Consider the following 19,637-nt stretch of genomic DNA (forward strand, 5'->3'; position numbering starts at 1 on the left):
GATTCTCATTGATTACTTTGCATCAGTGTTCACTGAGGAGAGGGACACTGTGAATGTTGAGATTAGGGATAGAGTTTTGCTTACACTACATCATGATGACATAAGGAGGGAGGATGTGTTGGGTAGGTTGAAGGATATTCAGGTGGACAAATCCCCAGGACCGGATGGGATCTATCTCAGGTCGCTGAGAGAGGCGAAAGAGGAAAATAGCTGGGGTCTGTGCAACATCTTTAAACACAGGTGGAGTGCCAGAGAGTTGCAAACGTTGTCCCCCGTTCAAGAAAGGTTGTAGGGATAGCCCAGGTAAGTTCCAGCCAGTGAGCCTAACATCAGTGGTCGGAAGGTTGATGGAGACATTTTTGAGGAATGGAATCTGTTTATATTTGGAAGAGAATGGACTTATCAGTGAGCTGCAACATGGTTTTGTGCGGGGGAGATCGTGCCTTGCCAACTTTACAGAGTTCTGTAAGGAAATGACCAAGTTGATAGATGAAGGAAAGGCTGTAGATGTCAAATGCATAAACTTCGTAATGCATTTGAAAAGTTTCCCAGTGTAAACTATTGGGGAAAGTGAAGTTACATGGTGTGAATGGTGTTCAAACTCCGTGGATAAAGAACTGGTTGAGCAACAGGAGACATAGAGTAGAAGTTGAAGGGAGTTTCTCAAAACAGTGAAAGGTGACCAGTGGTGTTCCACAGTGATCAGTGTTGAGGCCATTATTGTTGTGATTTACATAAATGATCTGGAAGAGGGCGTTGTTGGTCTGATCAGTAAGTTTACAGATGACACGAAGGTTGTTGGAGTAGTAGAAAGCATGGGAACTGTCAAAGAATCCAGGAAAATATAGATAGACTGGAGAGTTGGGCAGAGAAGGGGCAGATGGAGTTCAATCTGTGCAAATGTGAGGTGATGCATTTTGGAAGGTTTAATTCTAGAGCGAACTGTCATGTAATTGGAAGAGCATTGGAACAATTTTTGTATGTAGTTTTGCTCGCTGAGCTGCAAAGTTCTTCTCAAATCTTCTGAAAACCCGCTAGCCTTGGGAAAAGTTGGTGATCTGGGTGTTCAGGCCCATTGTACCCCGAAGGTGGCAATACAGATGGATAGAGTGGTCAAGAAGACATATGGTTTGCTGGTCTTCATCGCACGTAGTGTAAAGGATAAGAGCTGATGGGGCTTGTTAAATTCTACAAAACCTTTGTTCGGCTGCATTTAGAAGACTGTGTATAGTTCTGGTCGTCACATTAAAAAAAAGGATGTGGACGCTTTGGAGAGGGTGCAGAGAAGATTTAAGAGGATGTTGCCTGGTATGGAAGGTCCTATGAAGAGGGGTTGAGTAGGCCAGGATTGATTGCATTAGAACAAAAAGGAGATTGAAAGAGGACGTGATTGAGGTCCACAAAATCATGGAGGATATACACAGAATAGATCGAGATAAGCTTTATCCCCCCAGGGCAAGGGATTCAATAACGAGAGGTCACCCGTTCAATGTGAGAGGAGAAAAGTTTAAGGGGAATAGACGCAGAAAGTACTTTACACAGACGGTGGTAGGTGCCTGGAACGCGTTGCGAGGAGAGGTAGTAGAAGCAGGCACAGTAGATTCATTTAAGGAGCACCTGGACGGATGCTTGAGTCGGTGGGTTGCAGCGGGATACAGATCCTTAAAAATTGGGCGATAGGTTCAGACAGTAGATTTGGATCCGCACAGGCTTGGAGGGCCTCTCCCTGGGCTGTGAATTTGATTTGCTCTTTCATGTACAGAAAGGTGGAGAGGTGGGCTTGGTAGAAATGAGAGGAAAAGGGAGCAAGAGAAAGAGGGAGGGAGATAGAGGAAGGGAGAGAGAGGAGAGAAGATGGATAGAGACGGAATGAGAGTAAACATTGGAGGAACTTATATCAGCAAGAAAGACACACACTACACAGACGCACAAACACATCATACTGAGATAGACTCACCCGTAGACATACACAAACACTATCCTGGTCTGGAGTGCAGTGGAACTGGACTAAATGTTCCCTCAGAATGAAACATGGTCATGTTCAGAAACGTGTCTGTTTCATCTGCAACGTGGAAATTATTTGTCTTTGAACAGTATTAGATTACTTACAGTGTGGAAACAGGCCCTTCGGTCCAACAAGTCCACACCGACCCGCCGAAGTGCAACCCACCCATACCCCTACATTTATCCCTTATCTCACACTACGGGCAATTTAGCATGGCCAATTCACCTGACCCGCACATCTTTGGACTGTAGGAGGAAACTGGAGCACCCGGAGGAACGTGCAAACTCCACACAGTCAGTTGCCTGAGTCGGGGATTGAACCCGGGTCTCAGGCGCTGGGAAGCAGCAGTGCTAACCACTGTGCCACCGTGCCGCCCACAAATCCGCCCACAAATTCTGACAATTACACTTAATAGAGTGTTTTCATTGCAACTGTATCCAGGTACGTCTGAGTGAATCGCTTTGTAAGACGACTGTGTCTCGTTCTTTCCGTACTTTCAGCAATTTGTAATTTTGCATGTAATCTACTCTCTCAATTGCTCAGTGAGGACTGAATCCAAAACTGAGGGAGTGTAACCAACACTTTTTTTTCCCTCTACTTCTGATCTTTTGTCGGGGCGACACCGATCGGATAAAAGTGTTTGGTATTGTGGTCATCCACACAAGCGTTCTTGGACTCTTCATGTGGACGCAGTTTTTACAAAGGCCCAACAACGTCTCTTCTTTCATAGGCAGCTGAGGAAATTTGGCATGACGGTGAATACTCTTGACAACCTTTATAGGTGCGCCATCAACACCATTCTGTCTGGCTGTGTGACAACCTGATATGGCAACTGTACCATTCAAGATCGGAGACAGTTACAGAGATTGGTGAACTTGGCCCAGACAGTCACAAAGACCAACCTCCGATCCATAGAATACATCTACTAGGCCCGGTGTCAAGGAAAGGCCAGCTGCATTTTCTAAAATTCGTCCCAACCAAGCATGTTTTTCTACAACCTCTACCATTGGGGAAAAGTTACAGATGCCTGAACACACGCACCAGCCTGTTTGCAAATAATTTCTACCCTGCTGCTGTTAGAATACTGAATGGACTCACAAACGCTAAACATTTGCCTGTAACTGTGTATTTGTTTTTGCCACTGTTTACATATTATTTACTTACCTATGCTACTTAACTCTGTGATCTGCCTGTATTGCTCGCAAGATAAAGGTTTTCACTGTGACTCATGACAATGACAATAAATTCAACTCAATTCAATTCAATAAAGACATTGCATGAAAGCATTGTACAACTTCAGAGATCCACAGGCTTTGATTCTTTCTCCAAAAAATGCTTCTCGTGTAATATCGTGGGGAGGCCACCAGAGGGTGACACTGAATCGCTTTGAACAATGATGGAGACTCTGGGTCTTTGATTCACCTTTTTTTAAGTCGTTGATTCGTTCATTCATTCAAACTTCCCTCCTCTACAAAATGTGCCGTATTGTAGTCAGAGTTAGATGCACATACACAAAACACAGGGACACATATAACGAAATAGACATCAGCAAGACAATCAGCAATGTATCACTCTAAATACAAAGAGAGACAGGCAGAGAAAAAGCTGGGTGGGTGTTTCCCCCATTTCAGTAGATTCACTCAAAAACAACAGAGACCCTCGTTGCACAGGGACAGAAGTGTTGACATTTTCTCTATTTCACTTTTTTTTTGTTTTCTCTCTGGCTCTCTATGACTCGCAATTTTGCCCACGAAATATTGCCGTCAAATTTTACCTCTCAAGTATTTTCATATCATTTCGCACACTTCCATAATTTTCTTGCCCCCGAATTTGGGCCTCTCCAAAATTTTGCACCACCTTCCCATCAAATTTGAACTCCAAAATTGTGTGCCTTCCCTATTTTGACAAACATCACAACTTTGTGATTCCCTAAACATTCAGTCCCCACGCATACATCCCAGGCAGCAATTTGCAAGACCCTGCCGATGTTGCACCACACTCTGCACCAAATCCCAGAGCTGCACTTTGCTCTGTTGGCGGTGATTAATTTTCCCAACAGTCTTGCAAGCATTCTTGCTTGTTTTGGATATTCAGAACACATCTAAAAAGGAAAGGCGAACCTGGTGAAATTAACAAACAAGACAAATTGCATGACTAACATTCTAAGCATCAAGCGATCGATAGAGCTAAGCTATCCTGCAAACAATGCATCAAAGAGCTGAAAATGCTTGAATGCAAACAACAAACACAGAAGCAGTGCTTATTCACTGCAGTGTCAGACAGCAGTGTAGGTTTTTCTCTCTCTCTGTTTCTCTCTCACACACGCACACCCACTTTCTCTCTTTCTCTGTCACTGACCATGTCTCTCCTCCTCATTTTTAAAGTGCAATTCCTTTGATCATTTTCTCCCAAAATAGCATAGCAATGCAGCCGCTTTTGAAACTTCAATTACGACATCTGGAATTCAAGGACATCAGCTTCAATGACAAAACTACCACAAAAAGCAGCGGTTCATTGAGACACAATATTAGACCCTCCCCTCGCATCTTGGAGGCTAAGGGGTGACCTTTTGGAAGTTTATAAAATTATTAGGGGCATATATTGGGAAAGAAGACAAGATCGATTCCCTGGAGTGGGAGAGTATGGAACGAGAGGGCATAGGTTTTGGGTGAGATGGGAAAGATTTAAGAAGTATCTAAGGTGCAACTTTATCATGCAAAGGATGACGAAGTGTGGAATGACCTGGAAGAGGAAGTGGTGGTGTCTGCTACAATTACAACATTTTAAAAAATCTGGGTGGATATATGAATCGCACTAGTGTAGAGTGATATGGGCCATATGCGAACATTTGTGACTGGATTAATATAGGATGCCTGGTCGACATGATGTTTCAGGCCAAAGGGTCTGTTTCCATGCTGTACATCTCTACAACTCTATTAATCTCTAAAAACAAAGAACAGTCGAGCAAAGAATGAGGCCCCTCCGCCCTCCAGGACTGTAATGACAAATGGCGAGCATTTACCATTCTAACATTTGGAGAAGATTCCATCACACGGTTACTCTCTCGGTAGACACAGTGAAACGTGCAGAGGTTTTTTGCAGCATTCTCGCGTTTGTTTGGGAGCTCCTTGACCCCTGCAAAAATCAGATTGACCATCAAAACTTCATTTTTATCTGGCCATATGCCTTTATTCATTCCCTCTTCATTTATCTGTATAGATATCTCATAAACCCATGTCTCCTCGTCATTGGTATTTATATCCTGGGAAATAGTCTTCAGCTATCCATCTATCCAGGCCTCTCATCAATTTGTAAACTTATGTCAGGCCACACCTCAGCCTCCGACCTTCAGCTGGCAACAAACCAAGTTTGCCGAATCTCTCCTCGCAGCCAACACCCTCCAAACCAGGCACCATCCTGGTAAATCGTGTCTTTAGCCTCTCCAATTCCTCCACGTCCATCCGGCTGTGTGATGAGCAGAATTGTACACAGTATTCCGAGTGTGGGCGAACTAAATTTCGATAGCAAGCAACCTGACATCAAAAGGTTATGCCCAAATCCTCGAATGCTGATGGCAAGCATGCCATAAACCACAGATGCCAATTTCTGGGAACTGTGGTACTCTACACCGAGATCCTTCTGTATATTAATGCTTCCAAGGGTTCTTCCATCAATGTATGCTCCTTTCTGCGTTAAATTTCCCAAAGTACTCACAAAACACAATTACACTTACACTCATAGTCACAGACACTGTTGCACAATCACAGATAATTGCACCCACTCTTACTCACAGACACTCACACACATTTCCTGCGGCATCGACGTCTGCAAAGAGACACAGAATCTCAATACAACCATGAATTTACTGCATTTTTATTGTTGAAATTCAATTTACTGTGTACATCACCCCTTAGAGAGAGATTCCTCACTCATGGAGAGTATGGAATTGGAGGGAACGTTTCATTCAGCAAATAGCGGAAAAAAGTTAGGACAATCGGCTGACTCAACAGATTTTAAGCCCTTCTTGGTGGGGTATGAATAAAATGAAACAATTGAACATGGAATCTGTAACAGACTTCATTGATAAACGACGGGGATGTCGCCCCAATACAGAGTCAAATACTCCATGCAAAGAAATGAATTACATGATTAATACAACGACTGCAATAATCTCTATGCATTGCATTTCCCCTTTTAATTCATCATAACCCACACGATGAAATTTTTATAAAGGACAGAATACAAATATAGTTATTTCAATATAATGTCACCGCTGACAATTTGCAATCATGTGAAGCTTAGATTGAGAGAAAAAAGATATTCAGCAAGTTGGAAATGATAGTGGGTGAGTGTCTGCAATGCCACTTGTTTCAAGATGTCCTTTTTGACATAGAGTCTAACATTTACCTGAAATAATAAAGAAAATACTTCGAGTCCACTCGAGATTACGTCACCTGTGGCTATATTTACAGCACATGAATCTGGGAAATCCCACCTTAAGCTCTCACTACAGGGATTGAGAAAAAGACTAGGTATGCCTCTGAAAATTCAAGCTAATGGGGTGCCATATTTCAAAAGAAACAATGACGTGTGTCTCTACCTGGCGCTCAGCTGTTTGTAAAGCAGTCATGGAATGTATTCTGCAGAGTAACAGCAATGCATTTTAAAGAGTAGAACAGGAGTGGGCAGCACGTGATCCGCTGGCAAATATTTATTGTACAATTAGCACCCTTAATGAATATATCATACTGTAATTACCTCATTTGATTTGTGGCTGTGCCTTACCCTAAAGTGCAGCAGAGATGACATTTCCAAAAGTACATCATTGGTTGTGCATGTTTTTGCACGTCGGGTATTGGTAGAAAGTGCATCATGCAGAAAAGTTAATTATTTCTTTAGCTCCGGTAAATCAATTAGCTGCTGCAGGTGGGATCACAAAGCTAGTTTTTTTTTTCATCTGACAGCTGTTCCTTACCACAAGGAGACTCTGTCCTTGATTTATTTTCAGAGGGGCAATAAACCGGACCGGACTCTGATCAGTCTGGTTTGGTACAGAGATGAAAAGGATTTTGTCGGCCTCTTGTTATTTTGTATAAAAAGATGACACTTCAGGCCAAAGTGATCATGATTTAGAAGTGACCTGTGTAAAGAGACGGAAGTGGTCAGCTCTCGAGCTAACACATCTGAGAAGTTTTAGTTCAGTCTTGAACTGGGAGGTTCAACAGTGAGCTGTGTGGAAAGTCTCTATCTTTCTGCCTTCAACGTCAACCTATAAATAGTGTTCCATTTATACTGGATTTTAAAGGGAGGTTTCTTATTGGGAATATGGTGTCTATTCGGAACAGCACAGTTAAGTCTAGTTTAATAGGTTGAGTTCTGTAGGGAGTCGTCATTCTGTTTTTTGTGTTTCATTCCATAATTTTGTGAATAAATGTTTTGTCTGATTTAAGATCCAGTAGTCAACCTAGCGATTTGACTCTGGATGATTTTCACTGTACACTGACCGCAACAAATTACAAAGTTATAGTCTGGTGCTGCTTGCTTCAGAATATTTGAGTGGACTGGCCTAGTCCACAACAGTAGGTATACAATGCAGTATACAATGGGATTCAGGAGTTTGGCTCAGCAATAGGGAAGGATACCGACATATTTCCAAGTCTGGGTAATGATGGTAACTTGCAGTGTTCTTACACATCTGCTGTTTTTCGTCTTCCAGATGGAAATGGTCCAACGTTTGGAAGGTGCAGTCTGAACAGCCTTGGCAAATTTCTGCAACATAGTTTGAAAACAGGACATACTGCTGCTATTGTGTGTCGATAGTGAAGACAATGGATTTTCTTGCGGATGCGGTGCCAATCAAGCAGGATCATTTGTCTTGATGATGCCGAGCTTCTTGAGTTCTGTTAAAGCTGAACCCAGCCCTGGATTTGGAGGATATTCCATCACATGGTTTCTCAGATGTAGTGAGAATCTGTGTGACTCTGTATCTCCAGATGCAGCGAGAAGTTCCAGTATTCTCGGTATTTGTCTGGGAGCTCCCTGACTCTGGTGAAGCTCAGGCTCGGTGTCAATATGCAGGAATTTGCTGTATAAGTGTTGCTAGATAACACTGTTGATGATGATTTTAGTCACATTATTGCTGTTTGTCAGATCATTTTTCCGCCATAATTTCCCTTATTGGACTTGTCGTGCAGCGTGTGTCAGTACATATGTGGTCATTTTGCACACTGACTGCCGACGGTATAAATACAAGGATACTGAAACAATGGTCAGTATGTCCAATTGCACTTCCCATATGACTGCTTTATGCTGAACTGCAGAACACATCATTCCTGATACATAGTTGGCTTGGTAACAAGAGACAAAAGGAAGCGTTGGATGTGTGTTTCCTTTTTTGCCTTCTCAACCTGAAGGTCTGTGGCCAATGATGTTCCAACAGTATCAATGCCGTGACCTTGCCTGTTTGTAATCTGTTTAAGTGATTTGAATGAAAATATAGTTTGTGTGATCAATAATTTCCTGATCGTCACAATTATCATTAATCCCCATTTAGAATCTTATCGCCCCACTATTACAGTGAGATTGGTCTTTGTCTTTTGCCTAGAAAACTCGCCATTTATTTCCAGCGAACATCTTTGGTGAACAGCATAAAAAATCAACTCTATGAAGTATTTTTCAGTTTTCATTAACTGTCAATAGACTTGGTATATTAAGTTAATATTTCTCCCGAATTTCAACATCTATTTCTGTTCTTAACTCAGACTTCGAGAACGTTCAGAATTTTGATTGCGTTGCCACAGTTACAAAGCTGAATCAAGTTTGGAGTGTTCGGTTACGTTTGTCCACATTAGAAACACTGTACAGTTTAACTTGTGCTGTGTTGCTCTATTTATCCACAAGGCGGTGGCTGAGCAACATCTCGCTGATGTGCTGCAGAATTTCACATCATTTCCAATTCATGAGCGGGGTGTGAATCTAAATTGTAGTTCCGGTGTCCTATTTTCGACACATTTTCCAGGTCTTATATTGCCAGAATATGAATTTTCTCAGTCTTCACGTCGAATGACTTCTCATTGCCCTGTCTGTTTCCTTTGTATAGTCACAGTTTCTCTAACTTCTGGCTACAGTTCTCTGTTTAAATCTGACCTTACAATTCAAAGTTCAGAGGGGTCTTGAGAATCCACATTGTAACAGGGATTTGATAAGTCTGGAGAGGAGGCTGAGGTAGATTTACCAGGATGTTGCCGAGCAGCGGCAGTTTCAGTGATGAGGAGATATTAGATAGATTAAGGTTGTTTTCGTCAGAGCAGGGGACATCGAGAGGAGACGTGATTGAGATGCATAAGATGATGATGGATATAGATTGGCTAAACAGGAAGAAAGTTTTCCACTCAAAGGAGGCTTTAATGAACGGGGCAAAGATTGGGGGTAAGGAGAAGGAGATTTAGAAGATGGGATGTAAGGGAAACGGGAGTGGTTGAAATCTAGAACTTATTGCTTGTAAGAGGCAGGAAGTCTCATCACAACAAATAAGTGATTGTGAAGTCAAAGCAGGCTATACCAATGGGCTAAGGACTGGGAAATTGGATGAGAATTGGTAGGTAAATGCTTTTGACTGTTGCAAACTAAATTGGCTGAAAGGCCTTTCTCGAAGCCAATTGACCACTGCGGCTCCAAAAAGTGCATTGAAGACAAGTGCGGCGGAACCTGAAAAGACAGAATTCAGCCAACTGTTGGGCTCTCTCTGCACTGAGGTCGCTGTCTCTTCCTCTCCGAGGGTATGCCCTGATGCCAGGAAAGGCGAGTTCTGAGACGGACATAGGGACTGCCACATTCAGCTCCTGATTTGGAGAATCGCTGCTCCCAGTTGACAAGGACTGTTTTGCCCTCAGTGCCACGTGGTTCCTGAGATGGGCAGTTGGATTTCACTGGGCCTCTCGTCATGTCTAGCGTTTGCAGGTCGGGATAAGGAGGGAGAAAGGGAAAGAATGGGGCGGAGAAAGGCAGAGAGAGAGAGACTGAGAAAGAGAGAGGGAACTACTGACAGGGATACAGTGGGAGGGATGGAGAGTGTGGGAGAAGATGGGAGGGCGAGAAAGAAAGAATCAGAAAAAATGTGGAGACATAGATAATGGTTGAAAGTGAAAGAAAGAGAGACATGGAGGTAGGGAGGACAAAAGAGTAGAAAGGGAGAGGGATAGAAGAACAGCTAAAAAGAGAGGGAGAGAGGAAAGGAGATAGGGAGAGAGGGAGTGAGATGGAACAGGGCAGATAGTGACAGACAAACAGAGACAGAGAACAGAAGAAAAGGAGAGAGGGTGTGAGAAGAGAGACACAGGGAGAGAGTGAGTGTGAGGGAAGGAGAGAGAATGATATACGGAGGGGGAAGAATGGACAGTTTTCGAGTGAGGGCGAGAGAACGAGAGACAGAGAGAGAAAAGGAGAGATAGACAGAGAGGAAGAGAGAGAGAAAGGATGACAATGGAAAAGGTAGAGAGGTATAGCGAGAGAGAGAGGGAGAGAAAGGGGAGAGAAAGGGGAGAGTGAGGGGAGACAGAGAAAGCCTGAGACTGTGAGAGACATAGAGAGAAGAGAGAGAGGGGGAGAGACGATGGAGAGAGGGGTGTGAAAGGGAAGGAACGAAAGAGATCTAGGTAAAGAGAGAGTGAATAACTCACAGCAGCATTAAAGGCAGACACTCACCACATGGGCACATCAACACACACACTGATACAACGCAGACTCGTAGAGGGCGACCCCGGTATCCACAGAATCAAGTACTGTGGTTTGAGTTACCCTTGGATTACCACTCCCCGAACATATTATCGGGAACAAGGTACCAGGAGACTGCTGGGAAGGGACATTTCCCATTTAAATGAATGGGTTCGTTCCTATCTGCGGTTTTGGGCTTTGGTGGTAGGCCCTGGCACATATCTCCTGCCGGTATGGGGACAACTGTACACTACACAACCACAGACACACACCACAGTGAGATAGACTCAGACACAGGAACACACAAACACCACTGTGGCGTGGAATAATTTGGAATTCCACTTCGTGTTCCCTCAGTGTGAAATGCTCATGTACAGAAAAGTGTTTGTTCTCTCTGCAATGTGGAAATGATTTGTCTTTGAGCTACATTCCTGAGTTTTTGCACATTTAATAGAGTATTTTCATTTCAACTGTATCCAGGCACTTCAAGAGAACCGTTTTGTAAGGAGATATGATGAACCTTGACGTACATTGTGCAATTTGTAGAAAGTGAGGACTGCAGATGCAGAAGAATCTAAGAGTGTGATGCTGGAAAAGCACAGCCTTTCGGCAGCAGGCGTGTCTATGTTTCAGGCATATGTCATTTTTCAGGAATGAGGCTCTCCAGTTTGTAACATTTTGTAGTCTGCACTTCAATTGATGAGTGAGGAAAGAATTCAAATTTTGCTGAAGCAGTCCAGCCACTGGAGTTATTCCTATCCTTTCACTCATATCTCAGGGGCAGCTTGGCACAAACCAAAAAAATTGCCCTGGATCTCCAAAGACATTGTGTGAAGAGCGAAATGATTGTGTAACCGGATAGATTCACAGACTTTGATACTTTCTCTGAGAAAAATAACATCCACTTGTGTAGTGCCATGGGGAGCCCATCAGAGGTTGACGTTCTATTACATTAAACAAAAGAAGGGGACGCTGAGCCTTTAATTCATCATTTGTTAATTAATTAATTCAAGCATCCCTTCAGTACAAAGTGTGTCCTATTGTAGCAAGCAATAAAAAACATCAGACACAAAAACACAGGGACACACATACGGAAATATACATCAACATGATTAGCAGCATTGTATCACTCTAAGCACAAGTGGGACAGATAGAGCAAAAGGCGAGAGGATGTTCACACCATTTCAGTGGATTCATCTCCAAAAGTAAAACAGGCCTCATTGCACACAGATAGAGACATAGGCATACCATCTGTTTCTCTTTTTCTTTCATTCACCCAATCTCTTTCATGTATTTTTGTTCCCTCTGGCTCACTTTCAACCGTAATTACTGCCCACAAAATATTTTGTTCAAAGGTTTGCCCCTCAAATATTGTCACCTCAATGCACATACTTCTGCCATTTCCTCGTCTCTGCATTTGCGCTCCTCCAGACCATTGAACCGCCACCTTCCTCTCAAATTTGCAACTGTAAACTTTGTACCTTCCTAATTTTCCCATTCACCGCAAACTTGTGTCCTCCAAAATACTTGGTCCTCACCCACACCCCCAACACCAAATTTGCAAGACCCTCCCAATTTAGCATCACAACGAGCGCCCTGCGCTGGCGGTTACATTTCCTGAACGTCAGAATCTCAGCATTTTCGCTTGTTTTGGACTGTCAGAGCGCCGGACTGCACACCGAAGCATGTCGGGCAAATCTGGTGAAGTTAGCAAAGAAGAATACTTTCAAACTGTTCCCACTTCCCAATGTTAGCATCCACTCCATCAGATTTCTCTCCTTCCAAATACTTCGCACCGCCTCTGTCCCAGTTTGCAACCCCTTGCAGATTTGATACCAAAGCCTGTGTAGGATCCCATGGATGCACCCTGCTCCATCGTCAGTTATGAATCTTCCACAGGAACAGGTCCATTGGCCAGCGAAGATTGCAATGATACATTGCGATTTGTTAAACTACAAACCTTTTGTTTCGAGATGACCATTTCCCTTTACTCCCTGCTGACTCATACACAGCATATCTGTAGAGATGTCTCTTAAACCCAAGACCTCTCATCACTGAAATTGCTGACCTGGGTAAAAAAGGACTTCAACTATCCATTCTATCCGTCCTTCCCATCAATGTGCAAACATTTGTCAGGTCGCCCCTAAACCTCTGACCTTCAAGTGACAACAAAACAAGTTTGTTCAATCTCTCCTTGTAGCCAACACCCTCCAAATCAGGCCCTCTGGATAAGTCATGATTTTAGCAGCTCCAGAGCTTCCACATGCGCTCAGCAGTGTGGCGAACAGAAATGGACACAGGAATCCAAATATGCCCCAATTAAAGTTCTACTAAAAGCAATCTGACAAAATATTGCTCTTGGACCGACTTACAATGACAAGAATGCCAGAAGCCATCTTAACCATATCTACCTGCGTTGCCACTTTCAGGCAATTATGATTCTCTACATCAAGATCCCTCTTAGTGTTAATATTTCTAAAGTCTCCACTATCTTCTGAATGCTTCCTTCCTGCAATAAACATTTCAAATAGTCACATTAACACCATTACGTTCGCATTTGCAGTCACAGATACAGTTACGTTATCACAGATAAATACACCCACTCCCACCCATTCACTGACACTTGCACACATTCGGAGAAACATTGAAAACTAAACTCACACTCTCATCCACTGACACTCATGCACATTCATGCAAACACAAGGAACGTTCACACTCACTATTGACACTCACACATGCTCACGGTGACACTGACGTCTGCAAAGAGACACAGAATCTCAACACAAGAATCAATTCACTGCATTTTTATTGAGAAACAGCAACTCACATTGTACATGATCACTAAAAAAATATTCCTCAGTTCATTGAAAATATCGAGACGAAGGAAGCATTTCGTTCAAGAAGAGTTAGTACAATTATTTGATTCGACATGTTTAAACCCTCCATCATGGGCTATGATAAAGCGAAGCAATTACACATAGAATTCCTCAATATGCTTCTTTGATAAACGACAGGAACGTCGCCCAAATATATACGCAAATAATCCATATAGAAATGAATTAGATGATTAGTACAGGCATTACAATAATCGATGCACTCTTTTCACTTCCCATTTTAAGTCATGATAAATCACAAAGTAGAGGAGACAAAAATAAAGAAGAGAATACAATTATAGTTAGTTCAATACAAAGTAACTGCTGATGAAGTACAATCAAGTGAACCTTATGTTGAGAAATAAAAAGATATCGGAAATGTTACTGGATGGCTTCTCTCAATGTTATATGCTTTAGGACAGTCCATGCCGAAATAGACTCTAACGTTTACCTGAAAAGATAAAGAAAGCAGTTTCAGTCTACTTGAGGTAATATCACCTGTGACCCTATGTAAATCATAATAACCTGCCAATCCCCTGCTAACGCTCTCACATCAGGGATTGGAGAAAATATTAGACCTGCATTTGAAATGTCAGATCAATGATGGGTCGTATTTCAAAGTGGACATTTATGTGTGATTCGAACTGCGCAGTCAGCGGGTTAGATGAATTGTTCATGCTAAATTTCTCATTGTGTTAGGTGCATTAGTTGTGGGTAAATACAGGGTAGGGGAATGGGTTACTCTTCGGAGGGTAGACGTGGGCTTGTTGGACCGAATCCCTGTTTCCCATACTGAAGAGAATCTAATCGAATCATTCTTTCTTGGAATTGGAATGAGTGCAGTTCCACAGAGTCATCCTACTTGATGAAGCTGCTCCTTCAACAAGGTTATGCTGTCCTCAGATTTTTTTTTTTCAGAGAGGTCGTCAAAGACATAGACTCTGAAAGGTCAAAGTTGACACGTTTTATGTTCAGTTTGATTTTGGCTGACAGATATTGCCTCAGGAAACAGCCTTTCGAGCTTTTGAAAATAAAAGGCAACACTTGTTAATGAAAGCAGAGTGGCAAATGCTACCAATTCAGTTTATCTCTGGTTGGGTTTGATTTCATCATGGTAGCTGCTCGATATAAAGAAGCAGACCCAGGCTGGTACACTGTTTCTAACTTTCCTTCCCATAAGACCCTGTCTTTGATTTTTCCTTTTGTGTCAAGGGGTGTTTGAATAGGTTAAGGTATTCTTTGCTCTGTTCTCTTTTGTTTGTGTTTCATTCAGTAGCTTGGTTGGGCGGTGGCAATGGCCGAGTGGGTTTATCATTGGACTGTTAATCCCGAAACCCAAGTAATTTGGGGTCCAGGGTTCAAATTCCCCACGGTATTTGATGAAATTTGAATCCAATAAAAACTACAGTTAGCAATCTCATGATGACCATGAATCCTTTGTCCATTGTCCTAAAAGTCCATCTGGTTCACTACTATCCTTCAGGCAAAGAAACTGCGATACTTATCTGGTCTGGCCTACATGTGACTCCAGATCCAAAGCAATGAGGTTAATTCTGAAATGCTCTCTGGACAATTAGGGACGGGCAATAAATGCAGACCTAGCCAGCGACATCCTCGTCCAATTCATGAATAAAGGGGAAAAAGGGTAACCTTTAACTAAATTCTGCTTTGTTTAAAAGTAAGATGTTTGACCAGCAGCATCTCTCCGAGAATATCCACTATATACCTGCTTAAAATAACTCACAAAAGTAGGATCTGGGCAGACTTCTTGAAATGTTTTAAGGTATCTCGCCTGGTCCGTAACACACAACAAAACCAGCTTATTTGATTTAACAAATAAAATCCACAGTGTCTGTTTTCCCAGTGAGCAGCAAGAGCTTCAGCATTTAAAACGTGGACCTCTAAAAATCACACCTTCCTTATTTTGAATCCAGAAACTCGCTGATTCATTGTAAACAGCCCTTTTATTGACTTTCAGTCTCATCTGTGGGTGAGGTTAGAGTCTGCCATTCAATGAGCTGACAAGACGCAGTATCTGCTGAATATCAAAGTATTTCATAAGTTAAAATAAGTTAATTCTCCATGGTTTTGTAACTCAGATCCTCTCCAGGAACACAACACTTTCTCAGAGACATTTTTTTGAGATAATACTTTGATAATTTTCAATATTGCTAGTAGATTTACAGTAAATTCAATATCGATCTAGATGGAAATGAATGAAGACAGTGTGGACACACAGAGCGGTGGTTAATATGTGAGTAACTGTAATTCAACTCACCGAGTGAACTAAGACCATTCTCAGCATTTGTTAGTACGAAAGATTCATCGGGATCACTGTCCAATTGTGGCTGACCATCCTGAGAGACAATGTCAATGTCTTTGCAACTGCCATGAATTCGATCTTGAGGAAAACGTATGATTATCACTCGTTGCAACACATAACACCAAGAGCACGAAAATGACATTCGTGCTAGAATATGACATTAGTGCTGGAATGTGGAATTCGAGGAGTTACATAGTTCAGAGGAGCTCAGCGCTCGAGGCATGTGCCGAGATCAACAGCAAATTAGGTCTGCTTTGTCTCTAAATTAGAAAGCTAAGCAGAATATTGAAGGTATTAAAACTATCAAAAAAACTAATAGGTAAGGATGAACTATCTGCAATTGTTGTAGATTCTAGATCTCACGGTCATAATGTATGATTTTAAGAGTGGTAGGTCAGGAGGCATCACGAAGAAGAAAGGCTTGGGGTGGGAATTAGCATTGTCTTCCTCTCAAAGCAGCTGATTCAGATCCAAGGTCAATCCGAAATATGAGACATATTATATTCATTGTCCAACAAAATTAATAAGGGCTATGTGCCAAAGGCAGGTATCTGTATGTGGAAAACACAACAGCCAACCTTGATCTCACTTAACGTCAGAACAGGTTTTGGTGGTTGAATGGCCTGCTCTTGTCCCTCATGTTCCTATTTGTTTCCATCGAGCTGAGGACACTGAGGGGTTGATGAGGAATTACAAAGCACATATGTGACAGGAAAGTTTTTTTTTCTCTTCAGAAGGTGAGTTCAAAGTTCAGGGGCATCGATTTCAAGGAAGGGAAGGAAGAATTAGAGGGTTTGAGGAAAATTGCTTTCGCCTGGAAGTTGTTGAGAATCTGCGATTCACTTACCATCAGGGTGTTAGAGGCAAGAGATGCTGGTAATAATTCACAAGTACTCAGTGGTATTGTTGCGAAGTCAGGCCATATATGGCAATGAACCACGTGATCGTATGTGGGATTGGAATAGTTCGGTCGTTTCTTTTACAGGCACGACTCAACGGGCCATGTCTCTATGACTCCAAACCAACAACATTCTTTTTAATTAACATTGCTGATGTAACAGCTATGGGTGCAGCGTCATTCTCAGTCTTGTGAACATTGACAACTTTATGTTTGGACGCAGAGAGAGAGAGAGAAGGACAAAAGTGAACAGACAGAAACTGAACGCATACACACCCGAAATACTGTTGGCGTTCACCTCAAGATTTTCTGATGCCGGATTATTGTCACTCAAGCTATGGTTGGTGCAGAATTCGAAGCGATTGAGCGAATCAGAGGAAGCAAAGTTTACTAAAAACGAAAAGGGAGAGTTATTGTCGGGTTTCAAGTCAAAGTGAAGGCACGACTCATTAGAACTGTAATCAGACAAATTTTCTTTAGCCACGTGGTGGTGGTTCTTTCGAATTCATTAACTCAAAGAGCTGTGGTTGCCATTTTTTGACTGTAAGAAAGAAGCAATAAATGGGTTCTGCGTGAGTAAAGGGGAGTCTGGGAGAATTCAGGAGAAAGGGGTTGAAGAACCTGTTAGCTATGTTCGATAAAAACTGAACTGGAGTGGCCGATTGTCCTGACTTGGCTCCAAAATGGCTTAGTCTATTAGTTTTTGGATTCGTCCCTTCTAGTCTTAACTGGACCAATGAATTGGAAAGCATAATCCCTTCATCTTCTCTGTAATAATAACTGGAATATTTTCAGTGCAACCTATTATACAAAAGCATGCAAAGCACAGATTGCAGTGGTTCAATGGAACTTTACTCAACTTCAATATAACTGCACTGACATGCTAGAAACAAACATTTATCCTCACATCAGACAAACATTTTTGGAAACATTATGTTCAATTACTTAATTCTCAATATCCACCATTACGTCAAAATATGTGAGATGGTGAATAGATTGCTTTCAGTCTCCAAACAACCAAAAAAAATTCCAAAAAAAAGGAAATGTGTTGGTTAGGTGAATTGGCCATGCTAAATTGCCAATAGTGTTAGGTGAATGGGTAAATGTGGGGGAGTTGGTCTGGATGGGTTGCACTTCGGCGGGTCAGTGTGGACTTGTTGGGCCTAAGGGCCTGTTTCCATACTGTAAGTAATCTAACATAATTTTTAAATAATACAAAACCTATTTGCGTGTGATTCGCTTTTAAGTGTTCTTAATCCAGTAACACAATGTGCATTTGTTGAAACTATCAAATGTCACTTGTCCATTTTTGATTATCGTTATATGCCATTCTTTGAGAATGCTTCGATTCATTACTTTCCAGTATTATTCTCGTTTGGAAGCACAGTCAATCATTTCAAATCTGATCATGTAATATTCCTTATTACTTGTATCACCATGATCCAAAGATGAAGATCGAAGTCTCCTGTTGTAACCGAACTTCTATGAACTATCTGATTTGACTCGATCCTCATCAGCACTACCTTTCTCACAGTTAAAATTCTCTTTTGATTATTCTTTTACACCGGTTCAAGTGGGCAATTGATGATTATTTGAATATAAGTTGTATTCAGAGACACTGGCAAACGCAGGCGAATCAGCATCAGATATTCGAATTTGTGCTGACAAACTGGGCCAAGCGACTGCAGGTTGCACTGATGCTACTTTGGTGACTGTCCATATTTATTCGTTAAGAATCCTTCCAAGATGAGATATGTTTAACTGACAGTCATGACTATGATTATATTGTTATTAAGTGAATCAGCGAAAAGACTGATTAGTCACATGTTCAGATACGTGATAGATTCAGTTTGGAATCAGGGTCTAAATGAAAATTGACATTCTGTCCGTATTTAATTATAAATATCTGGAATATTCTTCTTGCCACAATTAAGGACAATGTCAATTATAAAACAACAAATATGTCTGTCAATAAACACAGACAAAGACACATTCCCGATGATAGCTGCTTTCGCACGACAATAGTGATTTTAAAACTAGTCATGTTCAATTTGTTCACAGGTCAATGAAGACTGGAAATTAAAGGGAAGCCAAACTTATCCAGTTATGAGTCACTGCGGGATCGGAAATGCATACAGTACCGGCTTCATGTTTCTCAGAAGGCTTCTTGTCACGGGAAATGTCCTCAATTTCTGCATAAATTCCTTGATACAAACCAAGACTGGAGACTTTGCCACGCGTGTAACGGTCTGTTGAAGGAGGGATAGGCAGGTCAGCATTAGGAGCTGGACTCACGCAACAAGCGGGACTTTATTTCTGGAGCAATGTTAGAACAAAACCCTAGTAGTTCGTGAAATGCAGTACGACAAAGTCTTAGCACGGGAGTGTTAGATTATTGAGGGTAGCACAAATTTGGCCAAGCAAGTGAACAGGCCATGATTCATAGTCATTTCTCATTGATATACAAAACCTTTTTATCTTGATTGGTGAGTGTGAAATGTTGCTTTTTGGGATGTACATAGTCCGTTCTGTTCGAAACACAAACGACGCCCTCTCGATGAAAAGACTTATTCAAAAAATTATCAGCTCACAGCAAAATGGTGACAGTCCGAACCTAAACTACTTCACACAATGATAAGGAAAAAATGTTCCTTTTTTATATGTCATCGACAAAAGAAAAAAGCCTTGATGACTGTGAGGCAGTTACACATCAATGTTCAAGATGACAGACCTGAAAAAAAGCATCGAATGATACGATGTTTTTCGAATTTGAATATTGTAAACGAGTCAATTATCTCGTTGTTAATATTAGTTAAATGCAAAAAC

The sequence above is a fragment of the Hemiscyllium ocellatum genome (genome assembly GCF_020745735.1).
Source record: "Hemiscyllium ocellatum isolate sHemOce1 chromosome 27 unlocalized genomic scaffold, sHemOce1.pat.X.cur. SUPER_27_unloc_2, whole genome shotgun sequence".
NCBI lineage: Eukaryota > Metazoa > Chordata > Chondrichthyes > Orectolobiformes > Hemiscylliidae > Hemiscyllium > Hemiscyllium ocellatum.